Below are 25,332 nucleotides of genomic sequence, written 5' to 3'. Positions count from 1 at the left end.
GCCATTAAGTAGCAAGGAATTATCATTAATTTTGTTGATTATGATGTTGGCGTTGCAGTTATGTGAGAAAACGTCCATAGTTTTAAAAGCCACGGGTTTTAAAGTTTGTAGGGGTGAAATGATAAGGTACATGATATTTGCTTCAAAATACTTCAGAAAAAAAAGGATAGGTAAGGCAAGAGTACTGTTTAGAATTCTTATGAGGTGCTTTTATTAATGATTTTATATACTTGAATATACAGTGTGCACCAGTAAAACACATTTTCTCTGTGAAACACACATACACAATGAAAAACATGTTAGGCCTGTTATTACTCACTTAAGCAGGATAAGTGTTTTTCTGAGTCACTGGTAATAGATGTGTTCTTTCTCCGTCTTTCAAAATAATCAAAACCAAAAGAACTTCTTTAAGACAGAGATGGACATCTCACATGCAAAGAAATATGGATGACTTTTGAAAAATATGATTTCTTTGCAAACCCACTGATTTCTAAGAAGCTTAAGGAAAGTTAACCTCAGAGTTGCCCCTTGGGACAAAACGGGGCTGCATTCGGTCTGGTGCCCAGGCTTTCTCTAGGATGGTAGTCTTCACAGCATCACCTGGGAACTTTTAGAAATGCAGTTTCTCCGGGTTTACCCCAGACCTACAGGATCTGAAACGTTTGGAGATGGGGCTGAAATGTTGTTTGAACAAGCCCTCTGGGTGATTCTCTGCACACTAATCATGAGACTCACTGCTCTAAGAGCAGCAGATTAAATGTTAAGAAGGTACATCAATTCTGGGATCGGATGTTTACTGCAATGCAGAAGTAATGCACTAAATGATTCGTGGCTCTTATTTGCTAAATGGTGGGGGTTTATCCAGCCGTAATATCCCACATCCCCTCTTAGGAACCTAACTCGGCTGTATAGCTGTCGTCAGGAAGTGTGGGTTAACAATTCTCTTTAAATCCAGACCTGGCTAGGAGGTTAACGTTCTCAAAGGATTTTGAATCTGGTTGCCAGTTTGCGTCCATTTAACATCTCATTCCTTGTGCACATCTCAGCCCCTGATTTGATAAACCTCATCCTTGAAGTGTTGTCAGCTTCAGAATATTTGGTAGAGTCCTTCAGCCTCAGGAGACTGACTGTATCCTCTCCTTGACAGGTTCCCACTCAGGCATTTATATTTCTTCAGCTGGTTGGTTTATGCAACAGTTTGAAGCAGAGGTAGAGAAAGGAGCAGAAATCTGCGCTTACCCCAGAAATATTTTCTCTCGCTTAATCTCAGTGAGAAGTGAGAAGTCTTTGTTCTGCAAGAAAAATATCATATTGTTCAAAGAGATTAGAAACTCTTCTTGGAAAATTTAGTTGTACTTCTGAAATGATCATCTGAATGCTAGCTGTCGAGTGAAAGCGGGACAATGGAAAGTCACCTGAACAGGCTGAGGCGGAGTTACTGGAGGGTCCAAGGAACCAAGTCTTCACCTTGTAGAAAAATCAACTGGCACCAATCTTTAATTTCAAAGACAACACTGACTGTGCAAGTCCAGTCTCAACAGGGTCATGACTGCTTACCAACTTGGAGATGTAGGTCTGCATTTCTAAATGTGGAAGCTGGTTTCCTAGTAAATGACAAGACAAGGTGGAAAGAGAGTAGATCTTAAAACCTGAAAGTAAAAGCTTCAGATCTCAGCTTAACACTTACATCTGTTTGAACTAGGTCAGATTTGTTATTCTGAGCCTCCACTTTCTCATTTATGAAATGAGAATAACAATAACACCTGGTTTGCAAAGGTTGTGTGAATTCTCTCTCTCTCTCTCTCTCACGTGTGCATGCGCGCGCGCGCGCGCGCGCACGCACGCACACACACACACACACACACACACAGAACATTCTGTTCTGCTACAGCCAGGCTTCTGCAAACATGAATGAGCTCATACATGATTGGTACAGAGTGGAACAATGACAGTCTAACATGGAAGTCCTGATGAATTTCACTCGCATTCTAATGTTTTTCTCCATGGATACCAGCAGCTCATCACAGGGTGTATCTATACACCTGAACATGGCAAGTGTGAGGAATACAGTATTATCCACGATGTCTAGGCACCTCTTATTTTTTTGGCTCAGTTCAATCCACTGCTCTGTCCAGAAAGTGTTTGTTGCATAGTTTCCCCCAATCTTTGGGCATGTTGCCCTTGCTGCCATAACTCAGCAGCCTCACACTCCCTTGTACCCCTTCCCTTAAGATACATTCACTTTTTAATTATTTTAAGTAAAAATTTTAGATTTATTGTAGTACTTCTTTATCAGGAACTTCACTTTTTTTTCCTGTACAAATATTTTTATTAGGATTGTTATTATTTATGTTGATGCTCTAGTTACAAATTTGTATAGATTTTAAGAGGTATGCTCCTATTTTTCCTATAAGCCCTGTTAGTTTTGATATGAAAACTAATTTTAGTATTTTATAGAATGCTAGGTTTATCAGGAAGACAAATATTGTAATAAAGCAGAAATTGCATAATGCAAGTACACACAGACATATAAATATATACACACATGTTTTGGTTCCTGGTAGCAGTGGAGAACTCTTGTCACTCATTTTCATTTAAACTTCTGTTTTTGTAGAAGTCACCCTTACCCTTATGACTTTGATGGCGACAAAGACTACCTCTCAGTATAGAGTCTGAAAATGCTGAATGCTCACTCATTTGCTCAGCCCCCTTGCAGCAAGGGCAGAGGCCTATGCCTCAGGCTCTGCCAGTCATAGCCACCCATGACAAGACTGATGTGAGAGAGAGTGGCACTAAAACCAAGGAGCCAGGTTTACCATCATTTCTGTGGTAATGATGTCAATGATTTCCTCCCCAGAATGGTTTTGGGCCGTAGCTTTGGTGTTCTTATTTCCTGCTTAGCCTGGAGCTAGATCTTCAGACCTTCCTATGATTCATGACTTACCCACTGTGTTTTCAAAAAACTTGTCTGTTGGGCTTCCCTGGTGGCACAGTGGTTGGGAATCTGCCTGCCAATGCAGGGGACACGGGTTCAAGCCCTGGTCTGGGAAGATCCCATATGACGCAGAGGAACTAAGCTCACGCACCACAGCTACTAAGCCTGTGTTGTAGAGTCTGCGAGCCACAACTACTGAGCTCACGCGCCACAACTACTGAAGCCCACGTGCCTAGAGCCCGTGCTGCACAACAAGAGAAGCCACCGCCATGAGAAACCTGCACACTGCAACCAAGAGTGGCCCCCACTCGCTGCAACTAGAGAAAGCCTGCACGCAGCAACAAAGACCCAACGCAGCCAAAAATTAAAAAAGGAAAAAAAGAGGGCTTCCCTGATGGTGCAGTGGTTGAGAGTCTGCCTGCCGATGCAGGGGACACGGGTTTGTGCCCCAGTCCAGGAAGATCCCACATGCCGCGGAGCGGCTGGGCCCATGAGCCATGGCCGCTGAGCCTGCACGTCCGGGCTCCGCAACGGGAGAGGCCACAACAGTGAGAGGCCCATGTACCGCAAAAAAAAAAAAAGAAGAAAAGAAAAACTTGTCTGCTTAACTCAGCCAGAATTAGCTTGTGTTGCTCGCTATGAAAAACTCTAGCTGATATGGTAGTTATTATTATAAAAATGTTATTATTTTTTTAAACATTTGCCTCATCTACTACACTTTAAGGGATACCCAGATCAGCAAATTACCTGTCTTTTCCAGATATCTATTGCTGCATTTAACAAACCACCCCCAAATCTTAGTAGCTTAAAACAATTATTACTCTCTTACATGGTTCTGGGGGTTGAGTGGATTCAGGTAGGTGATTCCATCTTGGATGCTCTTTTGTGGTTGTAGTTAGATAATGGCTGGCACTGGAATTATCTGAAGGCTGGACTGAGTTGGTTGCCCAAGATGGTCTCTTCATTTGCATGTCTGGCTCCTTGTCCTCTCTTTTTACATGGTTCTCATCCTCCAGGGTCTCTCCTTGTGGCTTCGGGCTTTTCACAGCATACTAATCTCAGAGCAGTTATACATGGTAGCTGGATTCCAAGAGGCAGGAAATTAACACTTTAGGGCTACACCTGGAATTGATGTGTAACTTCGTGTTCTGTTGGTCATTGGTGGAAGTAGTCACAGGGCCTGCCTAGGTCCAAGGCGGGTGGAGAAATGGAGAAATGAACTCTAGTTCTTAAAGTGAGAGTGGCAAGGTCAGGCTGCTATGGCCAGAGATATATTTGTGGCCACCTATGGAAAATACAATCTGTCAGGCTACCCTTGAGGGGATAGGTACTGTCAGAAAATAATGTAGAAAACATTCAGCAATATGTTTTTTATTTTTATTTTTTATTGAAGTATAGTTGATTTACAGTGTTTCAGGTGTACAGCAAAGTGATTCAGTTATACATATGTGTGTAAATATATGTATTCTTTTCCAGATGCTTTTCCTTATAGGTTATTACAAGATATTGAATACAGTTCCCTGTGCTATACAGTAGGTCCTTCTTGTTTACCTATTTTATATAGGTAAACTCTCAATTCATCCCTCCCTCCCTTCCCCTTTGGTAGCCATAAGTTTGTTTTCTATGTGTGTTAGTCTATTTCTGTTTTGTAAACAAGTTCACTTGTATAATTTCTTTAGATTCCACATGTAAGTGATATCATATGATATTGGTCTTTCTCTGTCTGAGTTCACTTCATATGATCATCTCTAGGTCCATCCATATTGCTGCAAATGGCAACATTTCATTCTTTCTTATGGCTGAGTAATATTCCACTGTATAAGTACAGCACGTCTTCTTTATCTGTTCATCTGTTGGTGGATATTTAAGTTACTTCCATGTCTTGGTTGTTGTGAACAGTGCTGCTGTGAATATTGCAGTGCATGTATCTTTTTGAATTAGAGTTTTCTCCAGATATATGCCCAGGAGTGGGATTGCTGGATCATATGGTAATTCTGTTTTTAGTTTTTTGAAGAACCTCCATCCTGTTTTCCATAGTGGTTGTATCAATTTACATTCCCACCAGCAGTGTAGGAGGGTTATTTTTTCTCCACACCCTCTCCAGCATTTATTATTCGTGGACTTTCTGATGATGCCCATTCTAATCGGTGTGAGGTGGTATCTCACTGTAGTTTTGATTCGCATTTCTCTAATAATTAGCGATATTGAGCATCTTTTCATGTGCTTGTTGTCCATCTGTATGTCTTCTTTGGAGAGATATCTATGTAGGTCTTCTGCCCATTTTTTGATTGGGTTTTTTTTTTTGATATTGAGCTGCATGAGTTGTTTGTATCGGCAATATGGATTTTAAAAGGAAAAGTGCCCATTCTTCAGGAGTAAGATTGGCTGTCCATGGAATAATACACAAAATATACAATAGTATGGTCTTTAAAGAAAAGTACTAACTTCTCAGTGGAGAGGGTCCCCCACCCACTTCACACAAGGTCTTAATCTCTATTTTGTGGCAAATAATGCAGTGCAATTTGAAGCCCTTTTAGAGTTTTAGAATTCAACAGAAAAGTTCTCTTCCAGTTTTTGCCTTCTTTCATTACTTGGGAAAATCTATCAGGTGAAGAAACTGATCAACAGTCTCCTAGCTAGCAAAGCTTTGGAATTGAGTGTTAAAAAAAAGTAAATGGAGGGCTTCCCTGGTGGCGCAGCGGTGGAGAGTCCGCCTGCCAATGCAGGGGACACGGGTTCGTGCCCCGGTCCGGGAGGATCCCACATGCCGCGAAGCGGCTGGGCCCGTGAGCCATGGCCGCTGAGCCTGCGTGTCCGGAGCCTGTGCTCCGCAACGGGAGAGGCCACAACAGTGAGAGGCCCACGTACAGGGAAAAAAAAAAAAAAAAAGTAAATGGAAAAGATAGTAAATAAACTGCTGAGCTCCAGGCCTTTCCCTGAGGTACATGATACATGAATGTGGCGTTAAGGAAGAGGGACAGCACTTCTGAATTTCGTTATAGTGGTTAGAAACTGGGAATACGTCTAAACACAGCTTGATTTAACACAGTGGCTGCCCAAATAATAGTCTGTATACTTTCACACTAAATAATCCTTCCTTGTGGCTATGCTTCAGGGATGTAAGAAAAGTGTGCTTTGTCTCTGATCTCTAATACCTCTGACTCCTATTAAAGATTGTTTTTCTTATTTACCATTTGACATTATTGCTTAGGGCAACAGGCACTCTTAGTAGCCAGTACCTGACAGAAATACCTCTATTGGTTGCACAAAGCTTCTGAATCTAGCTTTAAAAAAAACCACTCTATTCATCCTGGGGCTTCTCCAAGCTTGACTAGGAAAGCATCCTGCTGTTCTGGAGCATGAGTGGTCTAGGGTCTGGTGTATAGTTTTTGTTTCATGTACCTCATTGGGGCCAAGGTTAATTCCATTTGATTAACAGAATGAGCCAAAAGTTCTAAACTATGTTTCCCTGGATCTTAGTTCACTAATTTCTGCTTTGCTTCTGTCAAGACAAGGTTCCTATAAGATCTATAGGGTCCTATTGTCTAATATTATCTTCCCTGTCACATAAGGTTTTCATGGGCTTCTCCCCATTATCCTGGTCTTATCATTATTATCAGCATTATCATTTGTATGAGTTAGTTGTTTCTTAGTTTCAAGTGACATAGAACCAAACTATAGTTGGCTTACAACAAAAAGTACGTTTATTCTTTTTTTTTCGGTTCCTCTATTAATTTTCCTTTACTATTTTATTTTAGTGGCTGCTGTCAAGATTATAATACGCTTTTTAATTTATCGCAATCTACTTCAGATTAATTCCAATGAAATGCAGAAATTTTGCTCCACTATAGTTCCATTCCTTCTGCCCTCTTTTGTCTTTTACTGTCATTAAATACTATATGTTACATCTATATACGTTAAAAACCTACCAGCACAGTGTTACAAGTATTGCTTTGTACAGCCTTCATTTATTCTTACAGGAAGGTAAAAGGCCCAGAGTCTGGGCCGGCTTCAGACAAGGCTGGATTTAGGGCTTCAACCATGCCATTAGGACTCAGTTTCCCTCTATTTCTTTACTTTGCTGCGCAGTGTTCTGACTTCATTCTTAGTCTCCATTTAGCTCCAGGCTAAGTAGTGACAAGATTGCTGGGGCAGCTCTAGCCTTACATTTTCTCAGGTTCAAGTCCAGCTCAAAAGAGGTCTTTTATGGTAGCTTTTGAACAAGTCATGAAATTTATTCTGATTGGACTAGTTTAGGTCATGTGCTCATTTCTGAACCAATCATTGTAGATAGACGAATATGCAGTACATTAAGTGGCTTACGCCTGAGTCATGTGTTCTGTCCTTAGAACCAAGGGAAGGAACCTCACGGGACAAGGGGCACATCTGCAGTGGGAGTCAGGAGCTGTTGGAGGAGGGAAAATGAATTCTAGGGAGGCAAAAAACAACTATTAGTGTTCTATTACTATTATAATTATCTTTAGGCTACCATTATTTATACAGTTCCACTTAGTCCGTAGTACCTGGCACAGGAGCTGCATAATGTTTTTTTTTTAAAGGGAACTTTATTATTTTTATTTATTTATTTTGGCGGCGTTGGGTCTTCGTTGCTGCGCGCGGGCTTTCTCTAGTGGCGACGAGCGGGGGCCACTCTTCGTTGTGGTGCGTGGGTTTCTCATTGCAGTGGCTTCTCCTGTTGTGGAGCACGGGCTCTAGGCACGCAGGCTTCAGTAGTTGTGGCACGTGTGCTCAGTAGTTGTGGCTCACAGGCTCTAGAGCGCAAGCTCAGTAGTTGTGGCGCACAGGCTTAGCTGCTCCGCAGCATGTGGGATCTTCGCGGACCTGGGCTCAAACCTGTGTCCCCTGCACTGGAAGGCGGATTCTTAACCACTGCACCACCAGGGAAGCCCATAATACATGTTGAAGGAATGAGCTGTTTAGTAATGATAAACATGAGTTCAGTCTCTCAACCGCCAGTCAGACAGGGCTGCTGAAAGTCAGGTGCATAAAATGAAGAAAACATTATTCCCTTGAAGCATAAATAATATATCAGATTTTAAAGCTGTTCTTCAGATCTTTGTTATTAGATTGTTTTGACTATCTAGGCAGTTTTTGCACATATTATAAAATGAAATACATTTTATATTGCTATATAAATTGATGGTTTTAAGTCTCTCCCTAAGTGAGTGCATCTGACACACTTCACTTTCAGCCAAATTGGAATGCTTCCAAAATGTGCTTTCAGATGTTGCAAATGCACCTCCATTCTGGTGCCTCGCTGTCTAAGCAAATGCCTTCCCACCCTCTGGGCGAGGGAGGGCGGAGGCGAGAGGGGAGAGGAGGAAAGTGCCAAGTCAGCTTCGGCAGTGCAGAGAGATGTGTTCTTTCTTTTGCATCTTTCCACTCCTACTGCTTACTTTTTCTACCCTCTAAGCAGGGAAAGGCAGGACCAAGACTTTTAGTAGAGGAGAGGGCACAGAAAATTATGTAACTATTTCTAAATTCTCCCAAGCGTGGTACTAATAATGACATATAACGAGTACAATTCTGTATGCATAGAGACAAGATAATTCATTACTAGCACCATTGTATAAGCAGAGAGCAGAATTAGTTCATTATATATGTGCATGTTTTAGGGCAGTAGGGAATAATTCTGTCATAGAACTCTGCTTGAGAAAGGCTGAGTTAGATCTTAGTATATCATCATCTTGTTTTATTTGAGTACCCTATTGTCTGTTGAAGAAAAGGTGGTTAATTTTTTCTCTGGCGATGGACAGGAATGCAAATCAGGATCCATCAAGTATGCACACATACACACATGCATACACACATGCATGTATATGTACTTATATAACATATATTTGTACAATACATATTGTGTTCGATATATTATGTATATAATATATATTCAATGTCTAATATGTATTTCAATATATATTTGTATATATATGTATGTATGTGTGTATACACACTTATACACACACACACACACACACACAGGAAATTCTTTTTTAACTTCAGGAAGGAAGGAGCAGTATGGCCTCCTGAGTGTGAAGGAGAGAAAACCCTTCCTCAGTACCCATGGCTCCCCCCTTGGAGATGCAGAAATTTGTTGCTGAGGAGCATCCCAGCAGCCCAGTATAAGCAGAAAATGGCAGTGTAGTCAACTCCATCCTTGGGCCCTGCCCCCATCATTGGACTCTGTAGGTCTGCTCTGAGAAGGGCAGGTGTCTTTCCCCTTGACAACACGGTGTGGGCACCCTGTGCTTTGGTGGCTGTGGTGGGTTCCCCACACTTAGGGAGGAGAGCCGGGTGAATCTCACGGAGAAGCACCTTACGTGTTGCCTCCATTCTGCCCAAGATGGCAGCCCTTCTAGTGGGAAGAGGCTCCCTGCATTCTGCATGAGGCTAAGCTTTGTCACTATCTTGCCCTTTGGCCATGAAGTAACTGAAAAGATTCCTTCTACGTATGTATCTTCAATTTCATTGCCTGGAATGAGAGCTCTGGAGAAGGGTATAGAACCATGAGTCTTCTGAGGAGGTGTCAGAACTATGGGGCAGAGACAGCTGTGCCTTATGCACACTTGGCCATGGCTCCATGCAGCATACAGCTCAGAGACTGTGTAAAGGAGCAGCCATAACCCAAGTCAGATATGCAAGCGGGGTAGGTAGGGTTAGAAGGATACTCCTGTCTCTTCCATGAAGCACACAGAAAAACCCTCCTTCTTCCCTATGCACAGGCCACATATGAGTTGGACACCTTGAGTTTGCATAATGCTTTCCATCTAGATACTTCAAAACACTTCCTTGGAGAGAATTTCTGAAAGGTCAGAGAAATGGGAAGAAAATCAAAGCTTGATTGTTACAGCCTCACTCTGATTTTATAACACACTGAGCAGGAACGGTCTATCATGTCAGTTAATATTCCTGTGCATTTTTTCCTCCTCTCTCCACTGACTGCTTCCCAGGGGTAACTTAGCAAAATCTAGCAAAGGACTCCATCAGTCAGGGCTACATTATGAAATTTTGACTCACTGAAGGCAATTTGGTGAGCAGTTTTTCAAAGCTGATTTTCCATTAGGAAGAAGATGGGACGTTGGGAATTAAGTGGGAACAAAACAAACTGGCAAGGATATGTATTGCAACTGCTAAATGAAACAAGTAGTAAGGCATCTGGTTTCGCCACAGCCCTTCTCTGTGAAAGCTGCCCTGCCTGTGGACTTTGCTGCCTTTCTGTATTTGTAAACTGCAAATAGGTTTTAAAACATTATCCTGATAAAGGGTGGATTCACTTTATTCTTGTTCCCTAAGGTCTGACCTAAGGGCTGGACTTAGGAGTAGATTTTCTTAATAAAAACTGTTCAAACATTTCATGATTTAAATATTTATTTAATCCTTCATTTTTAATTAAAATTAAACTGACCTGTTTCACATAGCCTTAGCCTAGTAAAAGGTAAAGTTTACCTTTTATTCAGGTGGCATTAGTGTGAAATATTTGCTTCATCACAAAACAAACTGAGAGAGCGATTTGAAATCAGGTCAAATAAAATCAGCAGTCAGTTTGGATGGCAGTCTTTTCCTCTACCCTTGCATTCTATTTCTGCAGCCCTAAATTTTCCATAAGGGAAAAAAATGTAACAACAGAGAAAAAGAATAAAAGAGGAAAATAATCAGGAAAACAGAATACTATGAAAATGTGCAAAACTTTCTGTGACCAAACTGCTGCTGCTGTTAATAAAGGACCCAGTGTGTAACTGCTATAGAAGGGATGCAAGCGAAATGATTTGAGAAGGTCATGGTTCATAAACTCAAATGGCAAAGGATCTAAGCAAGAAACAGAAATGAGTGATTGCAACCAAGGCAGTAGGGGTGACCAAGTCAACAGGAGGATGCTTGTTCAGTCTAAAACATTCACATTGAATTTAAAGACTACTGAGGGCCTGCTGTGGACTTCCAGTTTTCCATCCCTGGAACATGGAGGAGGAAGTCAACTCTTACAGAAAAGCTTTCATTTATATTATATATATATATATATATATATTTAAACCTTGCAGAATGCGTAACATTTCAAGAAAAAATAGAGAAAGAACAGGAAGGAACATTCAAACCTGAAAAGTTTCACAAACACAAGCCTAGGTGGCAGTGGGAGAAGAGCTTTTGTGAGTAGAATGAGGTCTTGAGTGCCAGTGTGAGGAGTTTAAACTTTATTTAGTATGTCCAGAATAGAATTCTACATCCCCTGCAAACTATTCTTTTCCCAGGGTACCATGGCTCAGAGTGTCGCTACCATACCACCTGTCACTCTGGCCAAAACCTAAGAGCTACCATATTTTACTTTCTTTTTCTCTCCGACCCCAGGAACAGAGTCAGGTTTTGTGTAAATGAATCTCACAAATTGGTGGAGGGTTCTCATTAAGGAAAAGGCTATAAAACTAGGTGCAAACATGAGTATTTATTTTGCATGGCCTGTGCAAGTGGCAGGAAACCCACTTCTGCAGAACTTCCATCAAAGCCATCATTGGAATCTGCTGCCTCTACCTTCAGAAATACATTCCAGATCCAACTGCTTCTCCTGACATCCACTGCTACTTCTCCAGACCAAGCCTCCGTCAGCCCTGGCATAGATCCCTATAATTCTGGCCCCCTAACTGGCCTCCCTAGTGACACTCTTGCCCTGCTGCAATCTATTCCAGACACATCAGGCAGAATGATCCTTTTAAAATCTAAATCAGATCACATCATCTCTTTCCTCAAAATCCTTTAGTGGCTATCTATCGTACGCAGAATGAAATCCAAAGTTCTTCCTCTGGGCTCCACGGTTGTAGTATATGGCCTCTACGTACTTCTCCGGCAACATCTTCCACCACTCTTCCCACTGATCACTCCCCTGTAGCCACACTGGCTTCCTTGCTATTCCTTGAACCAGGCAAGCACTCCACTGCCTTAGGGCCTTTGCATTTGTTTTTCTGTCTGCTTGGATCACCCTTTCCATAAATACTTTCATGTCGCTCCCCATCACTTTATACAACCTTAGCTCATATGTCACCTTCTGATCACCCTGTCTAAATGTCCACCCTTTAACCTCTATCCTTTTACTTCTCTTTATAGTCTTTATCACTGCTTTCTTTATTATTATCTTTTTCATGTTATTGTCTATTGTCCCCACTGCATGTAAACTCCATGAAGGCAGAGATTTTACCTGTTTTATTCACTTCTGTTTTCCCAAAGCCTAGCAAAGTACGTGCCTTAGAGAATAGTGTAAATCCTTCTCTGGAGGTATATGGCATTCTCCAAAGCCTCCACAATTTTTCAAACTCAGTGTCCAGCATTTACTTTTAAAAAATTCCAGGCATACCAGGAAACAGGACTGAAAGAAAAGAAATAGGCAATAGAAAGAGACCTACAGATGACCCAGCTATTGAAATTATCAGGCACAAACTAAATTAATATGTTTTAAAAAACCCAGATTAAACATATGAGACATGATGAAGATACACATTCAGTAAGGTAAAAAGATCTAACATGAGTGCAGTTGGACTCCTAGGGAAAAAGAGAAGAAATAAGGTAGAAAAAATATTTGAAAAGATAATAGCCAAGAATTTTTCCAAAGTGATATAAAAAAAAAATCCATCCACAAACTCAATCAGCTTTCCAAGCCCCTAAAGGGATAAATACAAAGAAAACCACAATGAGGCACATCATTGTAACACTGCTAAAAGTGACAGAGAGAACACCTTGAAGAAGAAGGAGGAGGAGGAGGGGAAGGGGGAGAAGGAGAAGAAAAGGAAGCTAGAAAAATAAGGCACTGCCTTCAAAAGAATAACAAGACTGACAAGTTAGGTCACATTGGAAGATATGGCAGAAGAGAGATGGTGGAAGTCAGAAGGCAATGTAATGGCATCTTTAAAGTGCTAAAATAAAACAGTTGTCAACCTAGAAGTTTCTACCTAGCAGATATATTCTCCAAAGATGAAGGCAAAACAGTAATTTCCAGACAAATAAAATCTGAGAGAATCTGTCATCAACAGACCTGAACTGAAAGAAATATTAAAAGTTTTTCAGACAAAGGGAAAATTATTTCAGACAGATGTACAGAAATGTAGTTGATAACCTCTCTGTGATCCTCTCAGCGTGGAAACCAGCTCCTCCAAGGCCTCCTGCCCACACTGGCACTCTGATTTCCTCTGCAGGCCACCCACACCTTGCCTTGGGGCTCCCATCAAGGCCCTGCTCCCTCTGCACACCCTCATCTCCAGTTGCTGATCCCCTACCTCCACCTGCATTTCCAAAGAGTTGCTTCCTGCTTACCCAGTGACTGCAGACCAGCTCCGGCCTGGGCGAAACCAGGGAACTCCTCTGCTTTACAGTAATCTAAGCTACACCTTCTCCAGCAAGGTCAGAACTCCTTCCATGTTTGTCCTTTCTTGAGTACTCTCTCAGATGTAGGATACCATGTAGATTTTCCTTATACTTTATAGTCACTCTTATCAGGGTATAATAATTGCTTATTAAGCCTATTAACTTTATTAAACGCCTACTGTTTAACCCACTGATTGGATTCAGATTAATACAAAGGACTATGTCAAAATGATAAAGGGTCATTCCACCAAAGAGATAGAACAAATTCTAAATTTGAATTCAGCTAATAATATAACTTCAAATTATACAAAGCAAAAATGGACATAACTAAAAAGAGAAATGAATTAATATATAATTATAATGAGAAATTTCATATCTCTCAGTAATTGATAGAAAAAGCAGAGGTAGCTTCACTAGATATAGAAGATCTAAACAATACAACTAACGCACTTGATCTAATTGATATCCAGAGTACTCCACTTAAAGACAACAGAATACACACTCTTTTAAAGGGCACATGGGACATTTACCAAAATTGAATGTATGTCAGCTCATAAAGGACACCTCAACACATATTAAGGTACTGAAGTCATTTAGAGTATGTTCTCCTACCACAGTGGAATTGAGTGAGAAATAGATCATCAAAAGAAAAAATTTTCCAAATATTTTGAAAATTAGCAATATAGTTCCAAATTCGGTGTAACCTTGTGAGGTTTTGGCCCCATTCTAAATAATGTTCTCTTTGTTTAATGTAGTTTAAAAACATTGCCTTTAAGTTATACTTGGATCTACCATATCAAAATCACAGGCTCATTACTCATATTTTACAAGGTTATATGTTAATTCAACTTGATCTATGTCCCACTCCCTGTCTTTTATTCACATGTCACACTGAGTGACTTTGCGTATTTCCAAAAAAAAAAAAAATCAAATATGCATTTAAAGGACAATGGCTCGCTAAAATTAGGATATTTTTAAAGTGGCCTGCCTTCACCACTTAACCTCTCCATGCCACAGTTTTCTCACATATAAAATAAGAAAGTTTGAACTGGAAGTCTTGAAGAGCTTTCTAACTCTTAACATTTTATGAGTAAGTGAGCTCTAAATATGTACAAATATTTTATTTTAAGAAGTATATATATTAGATTACCAGAAAACACTGTCAAAGACCATTAATTAAGCTAGATGCAAATGTATAGTATTCATTTACATGGATCCTTTTTTTTTCTTTCTTACAAATTTATTTATTTTATTTATTTTTGGCTGTATTGAGTCTTCGTTGCTGCGAGCGGGCTTTTCTAGTTGCGGTGAGTAGGGGCTACTCTTCATTGTGGTGCGTGGGCTTCTTATTGCAGTGGCTTCTCGTTGTGGAGCATGGGCTCTAGGCGCGTGGGCTTCAGAAGCTGTGGCACGCAGGCTCAGTAGTTGTGGCGCACAGGCTCTAGAGCGCAGACTCTGTAGTTGTGACGCACAGGCTTAGTTGCTCTGCATCATTTGGGATCTTCCTGGACCTGGGCTCGAACCCGTGTACCCTGCATTGTCAGGTGGATTCTTAACCACTGCGCCACCAGGAGAGTCCCCATTTACATGGCTTCTTGATTGAGCAAAGAAATATGAACAGTCCAAGTCATTTTTTTTTCCAGAACAGTGGTTAATTTTTGGACTTTGGGGTGACTGTGAGATGAAAAAAAAGTAAATCTAGGAGATGTTAATGATGATGTGACATACTAATGACAATGTTCAAAATATCATGGGATTAATCTAGAACGTGCTCATGTGTGCTCTCAAGATGTTGTTAATGTGAAAGGCCTTTACTGGAACAGGTTTCTGGTTATCTAGTCTGACTTGAGCTGTCAGATCTACCACCAGTAAATAATCTGAACATCAGATATATTTTATTGTATATTTTTTCTCTATGTTAATATTATTATTATTAGGCTATATCGGTACGTTTCCTAATAGGAGTGGGGAGAACTCTCAATGATATACAGAAGAGTTAACACTGATACTACTTTTGCATTTTTCTTGGAGTTCTTAGTAACTAAAATTTGAATACAGCCTTTGCAGTGTGCAGATAACTTCTTCATATTTATTTGATACTTGGGAGCATCATGATGCATCAGAAAAAGCAGGGACATTTAAGCCAGACAGACAAAAGCCACACTTTTCAGTTCTAGTGTGGCTATTTACTTACTCTGAGCCCTCCAAGTATTGGTTTGGCCAAAAAGTGCCTTCGGTTTTTAAGTAAAAATAAAAGACACATTTTAAATTTTCACCAAGAACTTTATTGAACAATGTATTTACCCTTTTTTTCCACTACCTTCTGCCATTTTTGAGGCAACTTCATAATTCCATCTTCCCAAAACCTTTTATCTTTTTGAGCAAAGAACTGTTCTAGGTACCTTTTACAGTCTTCCAGGGAATTGAAATTTTTTCCATTAAGAGAATTTTGTAAAGACCGAAATAAATGGAAATCCGAAGGTGCAATGTCTGGTGAATACAGTGGATGAATCAGAACTTCCCAGCCAAGCTGTAACAGTTTTTGCCTGGTCATCAAAGAAAGATGCGGTCTTGCATTATCCTGATGGAAGATCATGCGTTTTCTGTTGACTTATTCTGGATGCTTTTCTTCAAGCGCTGCTTTCAATTGGTCTAATTTGGAGCAGTCCTTGTTGGAATGAATCGTTTGGTTTTCTGGAAAGCGCTCATAATAGAGGACTCCCTTAGCATCCCACCATATACACAACATCACCTTCTTTGGATGAAGACCAGCGTTTGGTGTGGTTAGTGGTGGTTCATTTCACTTGCCCCACAATCTCTTCCACCCCACATTATTGTACAGTATCCACTTTTCATCGCCCGTCACAATTTATTTTAAAAATGGGACATTTTCATTACATTTAAGTAGAAAATCACATGTGGAAATACAGTCGAGAAGGGTATTTTCACTTAACTTATAAGGAATCCAAACATCAAAGCAATGAACATAACCAAGCTGGTGCAAAAGCATTTTCAACACTTGATTTGGATATTTTGGGTGTGTTGGCTATCTCCCGCGTGGTATAACGTTGATTGTTCTCAATTAATGTCTCAATTTGATTGCTATCAACTTCAGCTGGTCTACCCGACTGTGGAGCATCGTCCAGTAAGGAACCTCCAGCATGAAACTTAACAAACCACTTTTAACATGTTCGATCAGTCACAGCACCTTCTCCATACACTACCCAAATCTTTTTTTGCATTTCCATTGTGTTTTTACCTTTCTTGAAATAATAAAGCATAATATGCCGAAGATGTTGCTTTTTTCTTCCATCTTCAATATTAAAATGGCTACACAAAAATTCACCAGTTTTGATAAGTTTTTTTTTTAAATGCACGCTGATATGACAGCTGTCAAAATACAATCGAACAAAATTGTTTCAAATGAAGTTAAAGACAACTAAGCCCTACTAGAGCCATCTTACGGAAAAAACCGAACAAACCTTTTGGCCAACCCAGTAGTTACTTAATGTTTCTGTGGATGCTTTTGACTGCAGGTAACTGAAATCCAGATTGAAACTAGCTTAGATGAAAAAGGAATCTGTAGTCTTTTAATTGAAAAAGTGTAGAGAGGGCAGCTGTCAGGGGCTCTCTCGCCATCCCTCTGTGACTGTTCCGCCTCTGCCCTCCTCTGTGTGAGCTTCTTCCTCTGACTGGTAGGGGATGGATGTAGCAGTTTCAGGCATCACACTTGAACATCCTACTATAGCCTTACCAGTTATTAATGTATTAGAGTATTTTGGTACCAGCTGATAAGTACCTGCTAAGTGCCCCCAACATCCAGCTGCTGCAGCATCACACCCCAGGACTTTACCACAGTCTAGCACCTAAGGGGGTGATATAGGGCACAACAGGGAACTCCAGACCCTGCTTCAGTATTATGTCCAGCATTCATTCTGATTACCCTGCTGGCATATATCACCATTTGGAGGAAGAGAGTCTATCTTTCCCTATGGCTTTGTGTACGAGCAAGAAAACTTCTTTCTCAGAAGTTCCCTAGTTCACTGTCCCCCATTTCCCTTTTCCCATACTGGATAATGTGTTCATTTTCTAACCAGTTTCTATGGCTAGGGGAATGTCATGCCCTTATTAGCTTAGAATAAAGTTCAAAAATGGAAAAATGGGATAGGCTCACCCTTAAAGTTAGAGGAAGGGATGACTTCCTTGCTGGGCGCAAAAGGGGTGGATATCAGAATAAAAGTCAGAATATAATTGAGAAGGGGGAAATGGCTAATAGAAAGGCAGCCATCAGTGCCTGCTCTTTTAGTCTCAGTATCATCAGCTATAGAATGGTGTTAATGTTATCTACTTCACAACAAGGTAGTAGGGATTAAATGAGGTCATATGGTACATTACTTAGAATAGAGTTTTGTTCATTGATTCACATTAGGTGCTCAAAAAATAGTTACCAACAATACAAACAATAATAATGATTTGCTGTTGTCAAGGACTCTTAATAGTCTGAGATTTCACACCATTTGCAAGCTTAACAAGTTAGCCTGCCATAGTTTAATGGATCTTGGCCAAAGATACAACACCTCTAGGTCAGAAATAAAGAACTTTTTCACTCCTGGCATTAACAGTAGCCAGAGTATCATTTTCTGTTCCAGTTCCTTGAGCCCCAGTTCCCACATGGTGATTCTAAGAAGGCCAGGTGACACCTCGAAATGCAGTGAGTGACATTATAAGGGAGAAACTCTGAGCTTAGGGAAGCCAAATATTTTATAAAGGCAGTAAGCATGCCTGTTCTTCGCTCCAGAGGGAGACATGATCTTTGTCTTCCAAGGCTGTTCTCTGTATAAACATTCTTGAAAAGATATATAAGAACAAAAGTAGCCTGTGCCACTATTCACAAGACATGCAGAAATTCAAGAGTCCCTGTGGAGAATTATCTCCCAACAGTTGTTTGCTGGTAAATGGGTAAAAAAGTTTAAATATTTTTCCTTAGCAGACAAGTTTAATTTTTCTTACTTGAAGCATTTGACTAATATTCTTTTAATGTAAGATTTGCCATGTGTATAATATGTTGGTGGGGGACCAAATGTTCCTGGGCCCTTATATGAGAAGTCTTAATAGATGAAGTGAAACTTATTATGTATAATCATTATCCATGTCCACTCACAGTTTAGTGTACACTGATAACTGGGCAGCTCTAACTGGAATGCCTTAAAAATAACACAGGTTAGTATAAATTCTACCATATCCCTGTAAAACCCAGCACAACTCTCATCTGCAACAAGATAATGTCTCCTCACTTTAAATTAAGTGGACAGGCATTGGTTCAAGATGGCAGAGTAGAAGGATGTGCTCTCACTCTGTCTTGTGAGAGCACTGGAATCACAACTAACTGCTGAACAATCATCGACAGGAAGACACTGGAACTCACCAAAAGGATACCCCACATCCAAAGACAAAGGAGAAGCCACAATGAGATGGTAAGAGGGGCGAAATCACAATAAAATCAAATCCCATAACTGCTGGGTGAGTGACTCACAAACTGGAGAACACTTATACCACAGAAGTCCACCCACTGGAGTGAAGGTTCTGAGCCCCACATCAGGCTTCCCAACCGAGGGGTCCAGCAACAGGAGGAGGAATTCCCAGAGAATCAGACCTTGAAGGCTAGCGGGATTTGACTGCAGGACTTTGACAGGACTAGGGGAAACAGAGACTCCACTCTTGGAGGGCACACACAAAGTGGTGTGTGCATCAGAGACCCAGGGGAAGGAGCAGTGACCCCATAGGAGACTGAACCAGACCTACCTGCTAGTGTTGGAGGGTCTCCTGCAGAGGCTGGGGGTGGCTGTGTCTCACCATGAGGACAAGGACACTGGCAGCAGAAGTTCTGGGAAATACTCCTTGGTGTGAGCCCTCCCAGAGTCCACCATTAGCTCCACCAAAGAGCCCCGGTAGGATCCAGTGTTGGGTTGCCTCAGGCCAAACAACCAAGAGGGAGAGAACCCAGCCCCACCCATCAGCAGACAAGCAGATTAAAGTTTTACTGAGCTCTGCCCACCAGAGCAACAGCTACCTCTACCCACCACCAGTCCCTCCCATCAGGAAACTTGCACAACCCTCTTAGATAGCCTGATCCACCAGAGGGCAGACAGCAGAAGCAAGAAGAACTACAATCCTTCAGCCTGTGGAAGAAAAACTACATTCACAGAAAGACAGAAAAGATGAAAAGGCTGAGGGCTATGTACCAGATGAAAGAACAAGATAAAACCCCAGAAAAACAACTGAATGAAGTGGAGATAGAAAACCTTCCAGAAAAAGAATTCAGAATAATGATAGGGAAGATGATCCAGGACCTTGGCAAAAGAATGGAGGCAAAGATCCAGAAGATGCAAAAAATGTTAAACAAAGACCTAGAAGAATTAAAGAACAAACAGAGATGAACAATACAATAACTGAAATGAAAAATACACTAGAAGGAATCAATAGCAGAATAACTGAGGCAGAAGAATGGATAAGTGACCTGGAAGATAGAATGGTGGAATTTACTGCTGTGGAACAGAATTTTAAAAAAGGATGAAAAGAAATGAAGACAGCCTAAGAGATCTCTGGGACAACATTAAATGCACCAACATTCATATTATAGGGGTCCCAGAAGGAAAAGAGAGAGAGAAAGGACCCGAGAAAATATTTGAAGAGATTATAGTTGAAAACCCCCCTAACATGGAAAAGGAAATAGCCACCGAAGTCCAGGAAGCGCAGAGAGTCCCATACAGGATAAACCCAAGGAGAAACATGCTGAGAGACATAGTAATCAAATTGGCAAAAATTAAAGACAAAGAAAAATTATTGAAACCAGCAAGGGAAGAATGACATACAAGGGCACTCCCATAAGGTTAACAGCTGATTCACAGCAGAAACTCTTCAAGCCAGAAGGGAGTGGCATGACATACTTAAAGTGATGAAAGGGAAGAACCTACAACCAAGATTACTCGACCCGGCAAGGATCTCATTCAGATTTGATGGAGAAATCAAAAGCTTTACAGACAAGCAAAAGCTAAGACAATTCAGCACCACCAAACCAGCTCTACAACAAATGCTAAAGGAACTTCTCTAAGTGGGAAACACAAGACAAGAAAAGGACCTCAAAAACAAACCCATAACAATTAAGAAAATGGTAATAGGAACATACATATGGATAATTACCTTAAACGTGAATGGATTAAATGCTCCAAGCAAAAGACACAGGCTCACTGAGTGGATACAAAAACATGACCCATATATATGATGTCTACAAGAGACCCACTTCAGACCTAGGGACACATACAGACTGAAAGTGAGGGGATGGAAAAAGATATTCCATGCAAATGGAAATCAAAAGAAAGCTGGAGTAGCAATACTCATATCAGATAAAATAGACTTTAAAGATTGTTACAAGAGACAAGGAAGGACACTACATAATGATCAAGGGATCAATCCAAGAAGAAGATATAACAATTATAAATATATATGCACCCCACATAGGAGCAGCTCAATACATAAGGCAACTGCTAAGAGCTGTAGAAGAGGAATTCGACAGTAACACAATCACAGTGGGGGACTTTAACACCTCACTTACACCAATGGACAGATCATCCAAACAGAAAATTAATAATGAAACACAATCTTTAAATGACATAATAGACCAGATAGATTTAATTGATATTTATAGGACATTCCATCCAAAAACAGCAGAGCACACTTTCTTCTCAAGTGCACATGGAACATTCTCCAGGATTGATCATGTCTTGTGTCACAAATCAAGCCTCAGTAAATTGAAGAAAATTGAAATCATATCTAGCATCTTTTCTGACCACAGTGCTATGAGGTTAGGAATCAATTATAGGAAAAAACGTAAAAAACACAAACACATGGAGGCTAAACACTATGTTACTAAATAACCAAGAGATTGCTGAAGAAATCAGAGAGGAAATCAAAAAATACCTAGAGACAAATGACAATGAAAACACTACGATCCAAAACTTGTGGGATGCAGCAAAAGCAGTTTTAAGAGGGAATTTTATAGCAATACAACCCTACCTCAAGAAACAACAAACATCTCAAATAAACCATCCAACCTTACACCTAAAGGTACTAGAGAAAGAAGAACAAACAGAACCAAAAGTTAGTAGAAGGAAAGAAATCATAAAGATCAGAGCAGAAATAAATGAAATAGAAACAAAGAAAACAATAGCAAAGATCATTAAAACTAAAAGCTGGTTCTTTGAGAAGATGAACAAAATTGATAAACCATTAGCCAGACTTCAAGAAAAAGAGGGAGAGGACTCAAATCAATAAAATTAGAAATGAAAAAGGAGACGTTACAATGGACACCACAGAAATACAAAGCATCCTAAGAGACCACTACAAGCAACTCTGTGCCAATAAAATGGACAACCTGGAAGAAATGGACAAATTCTTGAAAGGCATAACCTTCCAAGACTGAACCAGGAAGAAATAGAAAATATGAACAGACCAATCACAAGTAATGAAATTGAAACTGTGATTAAAAATCTTCCAACAAACAAAAGTCCAGGACCAGATGGCTTCACAGGTGAATTCTATCAAACATTTAGAGAAGAGCTAATACCCATCCTTCTCAAACTCTTCCAAAAAATTGCAGAGGAAGGAACACTCCCAAACTCATTCTATGAGGCCAGCATCATCCTGATACCGAAACCAGATGAAGATACTACAAAAAAAGAAAATTAAAGACCAATATCACTGATGAATATAGATGCAAAAATCCTCAACAAAATACTAGCAAACAGAATCCAACAGCACATGAAAAGGATCATATACCATGATCAAGAGGGATTTGTCCCAGGGATGCAAGAATTCTTCAATATATGCAAATAAATCATTGTGATACACCATACTAACACAATGAAGAAGAAAAACCATATGATCATCTCAATAGATGCAGAAAAAGCTTTTACAAAATTCAGCACCCGTTTAGGATAAAAACTCTCCAGAAAGTGGGCATAGAGGGAACCTACCTCCACTTAATAAAGGCCATATATGACAAACCCACAGCAAACATTATTCTCCATGGTGAAAAACTGAAAGCATTCCCTCTAAGATCAGGAACAAGACAAGGATGTCCACTGTCACCACGATTATTCAACATAGTTTTGAAAGTCCTAACCACAGCAATCAGAGAAGAAAAAGAAATAAAAGGAATACAAATTGGAAAAGAAGAAGTAAAACTGTCACTGTTTGCAGATGACATGATACTATACATAGAGAATCCTAAAGATGCTACCAGAAAACTACTAGAGCCAATCAATGAATTTGGTAAAGTTGAAGGATACAAAATTAATGCACAGAAATCTCTTGCATTCCTATACACTAATGATGAAAAATCTGAAAGAGAAATTAAGGAAACACTCCCATTTACCATTGCAAGAAAAAGAATAAAATTCCTAGGAATAAACCTACCTAGGGAGACAGAAGACCTCTGTGCAGAAAACTATAAGACACTGATGAAAGAAATTAAAGATGATACAAACAGAAGGAGAGATATACTGTGTTTTTGGATTGGAAGAATCAATATTGTGAAAATGACTATACTACCCAAAACAATCTACAGATTCATTGCAATCCCTATCAAATTACCAATGGTATTTTTTACAGAACTAGAACAAAAAATTTAAAAATTTGTATGAAGACAGAAAAGATGCCGAATAGCCAAAGAGGTCTTGAGGGGAAAAAAAGGAGCTGGAGGAATCAGACTCCCTGACTTCAGACTATACTACAAAGCTACAGTAATCAAGACAATATGGTACTGGCACAAAAACAGAAATAGAGATCAATGGAACAGGATAGAAAGCTCAGAGATAAACCCATGCACCTGTGGTCAACTAACGTATGACAAAGGAGGCAAGGATATACAACGGAGAAAAGACAGTCTCTTCAGTAAGTGGTGCTGGGAAAACTGGACAGCTACATGAAAAGAATGAAATTAGAATACTCCCTAACACCACACACAAAAATAAACTCAAAATGGATTAGAGACCTAAATGTAAGACCAGACACTATAAAACTCTTAGAGGAAAACATAGGAAGAACACTGTTAGACATAAATCACAGCAAGATATTTTTTAATCCACCTCCTAGAGTAATGGAAATAAAAACAAAAATAAACAAATGGGACCTACTGAAACTTCAAAGCTTTTGAACAACAAAGGAAACTATAAACAGTATGAAAAGACAACCCTCAGAATGGGAGAAAATATTTGCAAACAAATCAACTGACAAAGGATTAATCTCCAAAATACATAAACAGCTCATACAGCTCAATGTTAAGAAAACAAACAACCTAATCCAAATATGGGCAGAAGACCTAAATAGACATTTCTCCAAAGAAGCCATACAGATGGCCAAGAAGCATATGAAAAGCTGCTCAACATCATTAATTATTAGAGAAATACAAATCAAAACTACAGTGAGGTATCACCTCACACCAATTAGAGTGGCCATCATCAGAAAATCTACAAACAACAAATGCTGGAGAGGGTGTGGAGAAAAGGGAACCCTCTTGCACTGTCGGCGGGAATGTAAATTGATACAGCCCCTATGGAGGACAGTATGGAGGTTCCTTAAAAAACTAAAAAGAGAATTACCATGTGACCCAGCAATCCCACTACTGGGTATATACCCAGAGGAAACCATAATTCAAAAAGACACATGTACCCCATTGTTCATTGTAGCACTATTTACAATAGCCAGGTCATGGAAACACCCTAAATGCCCATTGACAGACGAATGGATAAAGAAGATGTGGTACATATATACAGTGGAATATACTCAGCCATAAAAAGGAACAAAATTGAGGCATTTGTAGAGATGTGGATGGATCTAGAGACTGTCATACAGAGTGAAGTAAGTCAGAAAGAGAAAAACAAATATCGTATATTAACGCATATATGTGGAACCTAGAAAAATGGTACAGATGAACCGGTTTGCAGGGCAGAAGTAGAGACACAGGTGTAGAGAACAAACTTATGGACACCAAGAGGGGAAAGTGGCGTGGGTCGGTGGTGGTGGTGTGATGAATTGGGAGATTGGGATTGACATATATACACTAATATGTATAAAATGGAAAACTAATAAGAACCTGCTGTATTAAAAAATAAAAGAAAATTCAAAAGAAAAAAGAAGGAAAAGTAAATAAATATATTAAGTGGACATTTAAGGTCTTGGAAGAATATGGAGAAAGGGGGATTGGGGTTGTCTGGGAAAAGAGAGAAGGGCTAAGAATGTACAACAGGAAGTGATCCATAGCTACTCAATTCTGTTATTTAGCCATATACAAAGAGATATAAAATTTTCTCTAGATGTATAGCAACACTGGCTCTCCCGTCAAGTATCACAACATAAGCTGAACTTTGCTTCATCAATTCCAGTGTGTAGGACTCCAGTGGACTTTGGAATCAAACAAGACATCCCAGCCTCTGCTGCTGACTAGCTTTGTGAGTGTCCACAAGTTTCACATTTTTGCTTCTTAACTGGAAAGTATATATAATAATAGCACCTACCTCATAGGGCCATTATGAAGAGTAAATTCTGAAAATTTACTCTTTAGCATAGAGTCCAGTATACATTGTCAGTAAATGGTAGCTGATATACTTGTTGAAAAAATTTTAGTGATGATAGTCTTAATGATATATGAAAATATATATATATCCTGTTCTCCATCCATATTCCTCATACATGTGGGACAAAAGCCATTTTATAAAACAACTACACATGATGAGTGTAGACTGGTCATCTAAGTGATGAGGCATCCCAGAGACTCAGTGCCACCTCCAGGCCACCATGAGGTGTCTCTGGGTAATGTTCATCTGTCCATTTCCTGTACTCTGTGCGGTCATAGAGCCTGTTCCCAACTCCAGAAGATGGGTGTAAGATGCAGTAGTTAAATTTCAGAGTATTCTTTATGCATTCTGGTTCCACTTTTTTTACCTGATTTATCGTTGATATACCATGTTGTATAAGTTTCA

General features: G+C 39.9%; 1 protein-coding gene and 1 long non-coding RNA gene across 3 annotated transcripts in view; one reads left to right on the top strand and one right to left on the bottom strand.

Annotated features, from left to right (window-relative positions):
• The window catches only part of LOC115801621 (uncharacterized), a 169,576-nt gene that overhangs the window by 113,506 nt on the left and 30,738 nt on the right, over positions 1–25,332 (top strand). The window contains exon 3 of one of the 2 annotated variants that reach the window (XR_016392742.1): positions 13,126–13,330. The exons of the other annotated variant lie outside the window; for it this stretch is intronic. The gene's annotated coding sequence lies outside the window, so the exon portion shown is untranslated. The remainder of the gene's footprint in view (positions 1–13,125; positions 13,331–25,332) is intronic. 2 annotated transcript variants of the gene reach the window in all.
• LOC149749616 (uncharacterized) lies at positions 336–20,526 on the bottom strand. The gene is made up of 3 exons (XR_016392745.1): positions 3,765–20,526; positions 1,416–1,604; positions 336–1,292 (listed from the first exon to the last, which is right to left on the bottom strand). It is a non-coding gene; the product is annotated as an uncharacterized LOC149749616 (long non-coding RNA).

Source organism: Delphinapterus leucas, chromosome 3 (assembly GCF_059928025.1).
Source record: "Delphinapterus leucas isolate spDelLeu-1000000601 "Yukka" chromosome 3, BTC_Dleu_Yukka2, whole genome shotgun sequence".
Lineage (NCBI taxonomy): Eukaryota > Metazoa > Chordata > Mammalia > Artiodactyla > Monodontidae > Delphinapterus > Delphinapterus leucas.
Note: the sequence above shows the minus strand (reverse complement) of the source record. Positions and strands in the feature narration are given on the sequence as shown.